The 11,802-nt window shown below is 39.2% G+C and overlaps 1 protein-coding gene across 5 annotated transcripts in view; it reads left to right on the forward strand.

Moving 5' to 3' along the window:
- HIVEP2 (HIVEP zinc finger 2) overlaps positions 1 to 11,802 on the forward strand; it is a 182,645-nt gene that overhangs the window by 33,671 nt on the left and 137,172 nt on the right. For 3 of the 5 annotated variants that reach the window (XM_079146805.1, XM_079146808.1, XM_079146797.1), the window contains exon 1: positions 6,588 to 6,662. The exons of the other annotated variants lie outside the window; for them this stretch is intronic. The gene's annotated coding sequence lies outside the window, so the exon portion shown is untranslated. Of the gene's footprint in view, positions 1 to 6,587; positions 6,663 to 11,802 lie in introns of those variants that run through there. 5 annotated transcript variants of the gene reach the window in all.

Genomic DNA, 11,802 nt, shown 5'->3' on the forward strand with positions numbered 1-11,802 from the left:
GATTTCATTTTGTTTTAATGACTTTATGTTTTTAGAAACTGGGTCTTGCTTTGTTGCCCAGGCTGGCCTCAAACTCCTGGCTTAAGTGATCCTCCTGCCTCAGCCTCCCAAGCAGCTGGGTGTGTGCTATCATGCCTGGCTAAAATATTACTTTTAATTTTTATATAAAATAGATTAAATAGTGTTTAGTTATTTTGTACTTCCTTTCAGTTTTTAATTGAATGTGCAGAACTTGGAATTTATTTTTCTCAAGGGAAGGAAGGAAAATGTGAGGGGCAGTCTTTTCTCACAGGTATGCAGTTGTCGTAGGCAAAAATTATGAAATAGGGTAAAGTATTTCTTTGACAATAACATCCTACAACTAAGCAAGTCCTCTCAACCCACTGGTTCTGAAAGCATGAAGTTATCAAAATTTACCTCTAGGCTTCAGATTGCTATATTTCATTTCAGTCAAAATTATGACCTCAAACTTTTCTAGTTCCTGAATCATGGATTGCCCTTCCCAGTTATAAATCCCAGCCACCAATGACCTGTGTACCCGATCTGACTTTGGCAGTGGTCTAGGAACTGAATGGAAGGACAGGTGAATCTTGCGCCATTTGTGTTCTCAGAGAGCCTATAGATGATAGCTGATGAGACTCATGCCCTCTAATGCGCTTATACTGGAAGACAGAATAGACGAAAAAGGAGGCATAAACCAAATGCAAAGAAAGTTCAGAGAAAAAGATGAAGACCCGTTGCAGGAACTAGAAAGGATTTCATGGAAGACGTGGGCCTTGTGGAATGGTTAGCATCACTGGAAGCAGAGATGGGGTTGGGAGATGGCATTCCTGGTGGAAATGATGTTATAGATGAAAGTGGGATCCCCTCATAAGGTGTGTGAGAGTTGGATATCGCCAGACTAGGGAGGGCACTACTCACTTGGACTGGATGTAAATGGTGCCCCTGCAGTAGTGCAGCATAGTGGCCAAGAATTCCAGGAGGCCGGAACCTGCAGATCAGGAATCACAAGCAGCCTGGATCACTGGATCGATTGCCATGGATCTTGAATGAGACAGGGGAGTTGCTGTACTTCTTTCATTAGGTTGTTTAACTAAAAGGCCTTCGAGCCCACTCAAGTTTGAGTTTCTGTGATTCTCTAATTCAACCGATAAGAGGGATATGAGGAAGACAACTTTGGGGTGCCTCCAAATTTCAGAAGATAAGAATTATTCGTAATATATAGGGGGAAGTGATTTGAGAAGTTACTAGACTTTAGAAGTTCCACAAGCAGGTTAGTTAATAGGCTGTTGGATCAGGATAGAGGCAAAGTAAGGAGGCCCAAATTAAAGGGCCGAATTCAGAAATTCATGAATCATTCTTGTTTACTGAGTAGGGTTACTGAGGGTGGGCACTGGTTTCGGGTGGTTTTCCTGTCCCACCCTGCTTTTATTGCTGTGATCTTTCTGCCTCCAAATTCTCTAAACAGTTTAAGGTTTCTTCACGACAGCTGATTCTCTCCAGGGGTAGTGGCAAGACCTCTGGTGGTGTTCGAAGGCGACAACCCTGGCATGGCAACAGCTGGTTTTATTTTTGGTTTTTGTCAGGTGTTTGTAAGTTGAGAACTGCCTGTATTCAAACAATGTGATGTGGTGGTGTGTACTGGGCTCCTTAGAACTAGTGGATGTGGTACAATTTAAAGGATAAAAATGAACTCTCCTTAACATCACATTCTACAGTAAGCTTTTAAAAAACCTGGGCCTGCCTTCATGGCTCAAAGAATACGGATGTACTGTGGATCGTTCACAGTCTCATTTCATGTAAAATCTGTCTTGGAGCTTTGACCATGGATGAATTCTGCAGAATGGTCACTCTTTTATGGTGGGTACCGGTTGATGCGTTTGGGAAATCTTATTTTGTAGCCTACCAGGTTATTGTAACACAATTCGTTCTTGTCAAGTTTTTAATGTATCACACAAACAGTATTTATCACAAAGAGAAAACTGGTTGTGGTGGTGCATGCCTGTAATTCCAGTGACTTGGGAGACTGAGGCAAGAGGATTGCAGGTTTGAGGCCAGCCTGGGTAACTTAGTGAGACCCTGTTTCAAAATAAATAAAATTGCTCAGAATAGTGTGCCCCTGGGTTCAATCCCAGTACCACAAAACAAATCACACACACACACACACAACCAAATAAAGACATGTAACTATCCTATTGCCTTCTATAATGTATCAATTTGATTTAAATTTTTCCTTGTATACTCTGATTTTAGTTCACACAACACACATTTAAAATAGTAGAAACCTGATATTGATATAATCCATATTTTCAAAATGTTGTGTAAACATTTCCATTTTGCCAGTTTCTTTATTTTAATTATAATGACTGATCTATCTACTGTTCACAATTTTCTAAAAATTTCCTTATTTCTGAATATTCAAATTTTTCCCTGTGGGATTACATATCAAGTGGTATTCAATATTTTATTTTGTATGATTCCTATATTCAGATTGTTTTCCATTTTTGGATAAAAATTTTAGTAAAAATGTGATATTCCATTCCAAACACTAAAATTTTTCACCACACTGTTGTTTTGGTTTGCATTTTTAAAGTAACTAGTGATACCCAAAGAATTTAAAATGGCCGTACTACAGTGACACAGCCAAATCAATGTTTATAGTAGCTCAATTCACAATAGCTAAACTATGGAATCAATCTAGGTGCCCTTCAACTGATGCATGAATAAAGAAAATGTGATCATTTATATATATATATAAATATATGGAATATTAATCACCTTTAAAGAAGAATGAAATGAAATTCTGGCATTTGCTGGTAAGTGGATGGAGCTGGAGAACATCATGCTAAGCAAAATAAGCCAAACCCCAAAAACCAAATGTTTTCTCTGATATGCAGATTCTAATTCACAATAAGGCTGGAGGCTGGGGTAGGATAGAGTTACTTTAGATTAGGTAGAGAGGAGTGAAGGGAGGGAAAGGGGTATGGAGGTAGGAAGGATAGTAGAGTGAAACAAACATGATTACCTCATGTACATATATGACCGTATGACCAATGTGATCCTACGTGTACAATCAGAAAAATAAGAAATTATACTTCATTTCTGTATGATTATCAAAATGCATAAATGCATTCCACTCTCATGTATAACTAATTAGAATAAAAAATTCATAGAAATAGAAAATAAAAAAGATTAAAAAGTAGTGTTTCCTTTATTATATTTCTTGTTCTGAATTGACTTTTCTAATTTATTTCCTAGCTATGTTTTAAAGATAAGTTTTTGCCAACTCTACACATTCTAAACATCAATTCTTTTTTTTTTTTTTTTTTTTTTTTTTTTTAGTTGTACGTAGACATAATACCTTTATTTTATTTTTATGTGGTGCGCGGATCAAACCCAGGGCCTCACGCATGCTAGACAAGTTCTCTACCACTGAGCCACAATCCCAGCCCCTAAATATCAGTTCTTATTACTTACACTTAGTTCTGTTTCTCAGTGTGATTTAGTTTTGTTTTCTTATTTTCAAAGTCTAAAAATTTTAGTTTAGCTTTGTTTGGGGCATATCTGTTCCTGATTAATTTTTCATGAATGCTTTCAAAGTTATTTAAAGTTGCCATTGTAAAGATCATGTGATTTTGATTATTAGTATTCATGTTGCTTCAGAGTCAACTTGTCACTGGATTGAATTCTTTTAGAATTATAAATTCTAGGACTGGGGTTGTGGCTCAGCAGTAGAGTGCTTGTCTAGTATGTGAGAGACACTGGTTGGATTCTCAGCACCACATATAACTAAATGAATAAAATAAAGGTCTATCAACATCTAAAAATATTTTTAAAAATTGTAGATTCTAGAATCATGGAATGGTCAACTTACAGGGAAATTAATCATCAGTCCTTGTTGCTGATATTTAGAGAATATAACAAGTGGAAAGCAAAAGTAGAATCGTGTCTTCAAATGCATCTACATAAGTTCCCACTTCTTCATTTGGAGGGACCTGTCAAATGTTAGTTGAACTTCAGAGAGGATGAATTTGGTTAAACTCTAAAAACTGCTGGAAGTACAAGTTTTGTATTGATACAGTTTCAGATTTATGTTTAGTCTGCAGGGTTGCTTGCTCCTCATTCCAGAACTCAGTCTGGCATTAGATCTATTTCCTTGTACTTACAGCTAGTTGACTGATCACTCTTCGGACACTTTCCATGGATTAAATCTTCAGAGATTCATTGCAAATAGCAAATTCCTCCCAGATGTGCTTTAGTGTTGGATTTTCTTTTCTTTTTACTTCGTTGTGTTTAAATTATCATCAGGAGAAGAGAAGAGTGACGGGAAAGAGATTGATACCATGGACTCAGAAGGTGTCTTTGGTGATAACACTTTCTTTAAAAATGAATCCAAAGGCACTTGATAGAGGGGTGATTTCACCTTTTGGTTTTGTTTCATTAAACCTTAATACAGACATCAGAACCAGTGTGTGAATGATGGGAACTACTTGAATCATTTGCCCAGAGTATCCAGAGTTCCTAAGAATGAAGGCCCTGAGTGGACACTGTAAACTGAAGTATTATGTTTATTTCAGAATTTCTCAAATTTACTCTTGACCAGAAAGCTCTTGAGCCTGTAAATGACTATTCTTGTTATTACATGACATAGATGAGAGGGGAAATAGTGGATTAAAGTCTACCTTCAATCAACTGCAAACAAGGGCAGATCTTTTGAAAATGTGCTCTCTGACATGAAAAAAAAATGTCTTCAAATCATTGTTTGAAGTGTCTTTGGTGGCTGATCACATTTGTTGGAGCACAGTGCTTAGGTTTAGTAAGCTCAAAGTTTTAAATCTGTGTCTGGATGGGGTCGTGTTCTACAGTAACAGTTCTCTAATACATTTGTAATAAAGGTGAAAACACCAGAGAAAACATCTATCCATTTATTACTCCCATTTTTACAAGGGGACACTGTTAGGAGTTCCAAAGCAGCTTTAGTGTTCAGTAGTTGAGATATTCTGCCCCTCCCTCTCTGACATCCTGTTTCATCACAAATATTTATCATTTGATTCATCAGTTCTCCACCTGCCTGTGGCTGCTGTGGTTGCTTGCTGTCACTCAGCCAAGAGACTGGGGAATGCCTGTCCCCAAGTAGCATGGTGGATCTGGGCAGGGTGCTCAGAGAGTGGGGTGTTGTGCTGTTGGCGCCATGGACTAGAGAGTGAGTGAGCCTAAGTAGTTGCCAGAATCATCAATAACAGGCACGTTGTTGCTGATTGTTATGAAGATATACATACTGTTTGTGGTAAGAAGAAAACTGAAGTATAACAACCTCAACCTTAGAGTGTCGCCTTAGAGTAACTAAAGTGTTCTGGAGGCATTAAAATAAAAGAAAAATTACTCTCAAAACAAAATTACTATTGAAAAGGCCAGTTTGAGGGTCTGGTTAACAGGTCTGAAGAATTTGGTTTGCATGAGAAGTCTGTTTAGTGTTAACTAGCTACTCATTTTTAAAATATTAAATGCATAGTGTATGTAATAGCACAACAGAATATACCATGACATACACCCTTTGCTTCATAAGGGCTAGAATTTTTTTTAGTGGGGATTAGTTCTGGTGGTGGGGTGGGCTTAACCACTCAGCCACATCCCCAGCCCCTTTTATTATTTATTTATTTATTTTTATTTCTTATTTTTATTTATTTATTTATTTATTTATTTATTTATTTATTTATTTATTTATTCATTCATTCATTTATTTATTTATTTTTGGGTGCTGGGGATCAAACCCAGGGCCTTGTGCTTACAAGGCAAGCACTCTACTGACTGAGCTATCTCCCCAGCCCCTATTTTTTATTTTGAGATAGGGTCTCACTAAGTTACTTAGGGCCTGGCTAATTTGCTGAGGCTGGCTTCAAACTTGTAGTCTTCCTGCTTCAGCTTCCTGAATTGCTGGGATCACAAGCGTGCACCACCATGCTTGGTGTTTTTGGACTATTGACCAGGAATTTTGTAGATGGAGGTTATGAGTTTTGGTGCAGAATACTGCACAGGGGAGAAGCCTATCTCATTTTGTTCTGTTGTGGGTAATGTCACATCAACATGCCTTATTATCTCAGTAATGTTAACCTTGTTTAAGGTGGAGTCTGTGAGATTTTTCCATGGTAAAGTCATTACTTTCCTCTTTTTAAATTCTATTGTTTCTCTATTCTATTCTTAAGGAGAGAAGTCTTATACTTCATTTCTTGAAGGGAGGGAATATCTACATGAATGATGGATCGATTTCAGTGTGGACTCGTGTGTTTAATCTATTCTTTGGGTTATCATCCAGTGCTACCACCATTTATTTTGTTGCTCATGAACTACTTTCTAATTTTTATTTTCTAAATTGTATTTTGCTGAGTGCTCTAGTATTACCTGCAGTTGAGGGCAGCCTGTATTACCCACCTGTTCTTTGTTGCCCTTCTCCATATTCACACTCTCAAATTTCCAACTGATAGATTCAGTTTTGCAGCTCTGGTTAATATTAGGACCATTTTCATAGTCACATTTTAATGTATGCACTGTGGGAGGAGAAGTCATAATACAAAACTTCTTGTCAGCAGATTGGTGAATTTACCTGAGAAATTGAGACTCAAGATTATGAGAACGTGTGACTAGGACCGAAAGCAGATTTCCAGGTAGGAAATCAAAATCATTTTCTTTCACTCCTTTGCACTTGTTTTTTGTAGAATGCAAATTGCTATTTTGGAGATGCAAAATTCCCAAAGGAGGGACTGTGTAGATACTGAGTTTGTGCTAGGAAGTCACTTTGTGTTCCTTTTTGAAAGATTCCTTTATTTAATTTCCAAATAGTGAGTATCTGAGCTTTGAAATGTTTTCCAAGTTCAATTTACAGAAGTATATCTATATTTGCAAAATTATTTTAGGTATGATTTTGATTCTCAAAGCTTATTTGAAAAGTAATTATCAGAGTATAGTAATATTAATTTTATTATATCAGAGAAAATGGCTACTATTTATGAGATGTTTTATGCGTTTCACAGTATATTTATTAAGTACGGATTGATTTATATTTTACACATCTCATAAACCCCCCTAGATATGATAAGGTCATAAACACTCCCTGTTAGAAAGGGCAGGGTGGGGGAAGCTCACACTTATATATGTTCTCAAGTTTCAGCATATGGATGTAATAAAAATGAGAATCAGTTTGCCAGCAGCTTCCATTGTGGTAATCTGACAAGTAGTGAGTTCAGAACATGAAGACAACTGAAAATCTGAAATATAAGTGGAGTTAATATTATGCAGTGATTCTTACCTCCATTAGAAAGAGAAAAGCCAGTGATCCCTTCATCTGAACTAACAGTGGGCACAGCTCCATGGCAACACAAGAGCCTAGTCTGTAGAGAGTGTGCATACACACATGCATTCAGAGCACGGGCTGGGAGTGAGTTTGGGGGAGCCCAGCCCTCCAAGTCTTGCCCACACATTTTTATGTATTATAATCAGATCTTTGTGCCAGGAGGCCTGACAGGAGTTCATGTCAGCTGCCCTCTGGTCTCTCACATGAGCCAGCCTGGCTGCCATCACCCACCTCTCCTCTCTCCAGTGAAGAGCAAGAAATTCAAGAATGCTACTGCAAGAAGAGGCTCTTCTCCCTGCTCTTCTTGGAATGCTTTTCTGTGTGTGATCGTGTGTGACCACAGGCTTATTCCAGGGAGAGCTGTTAAACTGTCCCTTTACCTGTGAAGTACAGGTGCTGGAACTCTGGAGTCCGCTTTTCCTCCCTGAGAAGGGGCACCTACATAGGTCCCGTGCTCCTCCGCATTTTGTGAAGAGCCACATGGCTGAGGAGTGACTGGGGAATTAAGCATTTGTGCCAAGACTTTGTGACCCTTTCACAATTCTCATATTTCAAGGTTCTTTTCCCACTATGTGTCACAGCTCCACCCATCTTCAGTAGTCCCACACACCCACCCTGGCAATCCCACCACACTGGCCCAGCAATCTCATCACACTCACTCAGCAGTCCTACCAGTCCTTTGCTCTTCATTTACAGGTACCTGCATTCTTGCTTGACTATTTATATGTCTGTGTACCTGTTCTGTGTCTTAGAAATGATAGAATAATCCAAAAACATTATCTTTGCTGTGTTGCGATTTAGCTGATCCAAGAGATAAATGGACTTTTTTTGCTCTCTTTTATTACACTGAGAATATTCTTTGATAAGATGTAGACCACTTTTGTTCTACCCTAGAACTTGAAGTGTAGTATTAGTGGTTATCTCCAGTAGATTCAGGGATTATGGATCCAATAAACATTCCATGTAATATGGATCTTTACCCTTTTTATTTCACTCTGAAACTTTATCATGCCAAACTTCGCAGATGGCTCTGGTGGTGGTGAAGAGATTACCATAGGAGGCTGAAGAGACAGACAGTGTTATGTTCTGAAGGACACTAACTGCTCCCTCCAGCTCACACTTTGATCTACTTTCTAGTTGAGTTCACATCGGGAAATGACCCAGTCCTTTCCCATTGTTTTAGCTTAACCATTCTTTTTGGATTTACTTTCAAAAATTATTTGCAATTATGATTACCTGTACGTATGAATAGTTTAATGTACTTACTTGTCTAAGTATTTTTGACTTACTACTGTGTACAGGCCTGAACTTAAAAAAAAAAAAAGAACAGATATGTCTGCTTCTAAGATCTAATTATCTGGAAGTGAAGATTGCTCACTGCAAAAAAAAAAAAAAAAAAGAAAAAAATAGAAAACCACACAATATATATTGTGAAACAGTCTGAGATTTGAGAAAGAGGCACTAAGCTTAGCTGTGTCATGAAAGCAGCACTCAGCTTTGCTTGAGAGGCTTGCCAGAGGAGTAAATGCTTGAGCTGCATCTTGCATGCAGGATGGGTGGGAATTTGAGACACAGCAGGGGGAAGGGCATTGCAGGAAGATAAAGCCCTGGCGTGCAGAACCCGAAGACAGGGAACCAGCAAGGTGCTTTTGTGAAGCAGTGAATCTTCCCCTGGTTGGATTACAGGGTGGGAGAAGGAGGAGTGGAGGCACAAGGGGATGATCTGGAGCTCTGGTGGGGGATCAGGTCAAGCAGGATATGCCATGCTGGTGCGTTCCACATGTCTTCTGTAGACAACCAGGAGAGCAGGGTTCTAATTTGCATGTCGCAAAGATCTCCCAGTGAAAATCCTGAGAATGAATTAGAGGAAACCAAGGTGGGTTTGGGAGGTAGGTATACAGACAATTACAGTCATCTTCAAAAGAAAAAATGAAATAAAAGCCTGGACTAATGGTACCATACTGAGACTAGTGCTTGGGAAACAGTTCTGAGTGATCTCTGGAGGAAGGGAGAGAGGTCCCTTGGGTAGGAATGGCAGTTCTCAGGCTGAGGAAGGTGAGCAGGCCTTTGAGAAGAGCAGTGACCTACATTTTGGGTCATGTGTGCATATCTGGTTTTGTAATAAGACCTGTGTTTCAATTTTAGCTTTCCAACTTCTCACCTGTGTATTCTTATGTAAGTGGCTTTACCTATGAGAGCTTTGGTTTCCTGGCCTGTAAAGGTGGTGGGAAAGGTGTAATAATTGCTAACATATTGGCTCTTTGTGATGGGTGAAAGAGACGATCTATATAAAACTCCTGACTCTATGCAGATTTTCAAATAAAGGACAGCTATTATCACAGTAGTGTCTTCAGACAGATCAGGATCTGCATAGATGGAAAATGCAGAGTTCAGAATCAAGGGCATAACAGAGACGGAGTTAGGAGTTAGTCGATGGCACTGAGATGCATGTTCATTCATTCAGAATCATTCATCAAGAGCAGTCGTATGTCAGTGTCTGTGTGGGAACTAGGGAAGCCAAGAGTAAAAAGACAGCTCCTGGCCACAAGAGTCTTAGAGCCTGCAAGACAGGGAAGGCCATTAAGAGATTTTTGAATAAGGAAAGGATCAGTGGCAAATTTTTGTGTGTGTGTGTGTAATATCACATGCATACAGAAAAGAACATAGACAGTTTGATGAACTTTCACAGACCAAACGGATCGTCAGAAACTAGTCCATTATTGGCATTCGGAAACCCTTCTCTTGCCCTTTTCCAGTCACAGCAGAACCGAGGGGTACCAGCCTCCTAACTTTCAGCACCGTGTCTGTTAGCTTTGCCTGGTTTTGTACTTCATACCTGTGGAACCATATGCTTTTCACTCTTGTGTGTCTGGTTTATTTCATTCAGTAGTATGTCAGTGAGATTAAGGCGCCTTGTGTGTAACAATTATTCATTCTCATTACCATACAGAACTCTCCTTATGGATGTAATTTATTCATTCTACGTCAATGAATTTGGATTGGTTTTGGTTTTGGCTATGATAAATAGAGCTTCCACTGGATATTAGAGTACATATCTGCTGGGTGCAGCCTGTGGTGGACTTGCTGGATCAGGGGACACATGGGTATTCAGCTATAGCAGTTTCTGCCACACGCCTCTTTTGAAGTGGTTGTGCCAGCTTATGCTACTTCCAGCAATGTACGTAGAGGTCTGACTGGTCCCCCTGGTTGTATATTTTCATTATTCTCATTTTGGTCATTTTGGTGGTTATTTAGAGGTATAGTCTTATGGTGTTAATTTTCATTTTTTGGTGGTTAATGGCTCACTAGAGCCTCTTTCCATGTGTATTTTTGACTACTGGATACTCTGTTTTATAAAGTGAAGTATTTTGTCCTCTTTTCCATTGGGCTTTCTACTCTTTTGCAAAATCTGTATGATTTTTGCAAAATCATAAATAACAATTATCACCCAGGGCCTACTAAAACTGTTCTAGCACTGGACTTAGAAAGGATAATAATAGTCACACTTCGTGCCCTCAAGAAATATGTAATTTTGAGCACTTTTTCAAAAAGTTTGTGCATAGGAGGAGTGAGATGATGAACAAAGGAAGAAATAGGGAACCGAGAGAACTTTTCTGTTCATGTAAGTCCATTTATACATGCTGATGAGGGAAAGGTGGGTGACAAAAAGAAAAGATTGAGCAGAATCCCCAAGTGGCCAGGTTGCTCTGAGCTCTGGAGAGGGCTGGGTGGAGTGGAAGAAGGTATTTTACTAAGCTTATAGGTAGAAGTTATGCCTTGAAGCAAAGTTTCCTTTAAAAACTTGTTCTTTTATTGATTTTTTTTTGTGTGAAACATAAGACAAATCAATTTGTCTGTGGAAAATGGATAATATTGATGAAGTGGGGACCTTTGGCATGGTCTCTGGAGGAGATGGGGTGTGTGCCGAGCAGAACCTGGGGAATGACGTGCTAACGTGCAGAGGGCTGGGCAGAAGCAGTTCAGTCTAGCAGGTGATTGTCCCTCAGCCACTTTGAGGAGTTGATACCAGAATGGAATGAGCCTTGATCCAAAGGTGAATGGTTTTTGGGATGGGGATGAAGGGCAAGGTGGGAAATGAATTAGAATGCTGGCAAGAGGAAGAATGAAGTGGTTTACAGTGGGGTCTAGACACCAGGAGGAGCAGGAGGAGGAGTGGGAGGAAGGAGGAGGTGGAGGAGGAGGAAGGGTCCAAACTGTCAGAAGGGAGGAGTTGAGAAGCTGAGTGTCACTGAGTTTGAAGAACAACCAACGCAGCATGAAGGTGACCGGTTAGGTGAGGTGACAGGATTGACTCCTGTAGCCTGTCATATTAACCTAAATAATCTGAACTCCCCATCAGGTTTTATGGAAAATCATCAAACATTTAAGTGAATAACCCCTCACAAAGGTCACATTTCAAATTTTAGCTTATGGTTACATTATTAGTAAATAAA

The sequence above is a fragment of the Sciurus vulgaris genome, assembly GCF_902686455.1.
Source record: "Sciurus vulgaris genome assembly, chromosome: 7".
Lineage (NCBI taxonomy): Eukaryota > Metazoa > Chordata > Mammalia > Rodentia > Sciuridae > Sciurus > Sciurus vulgaris.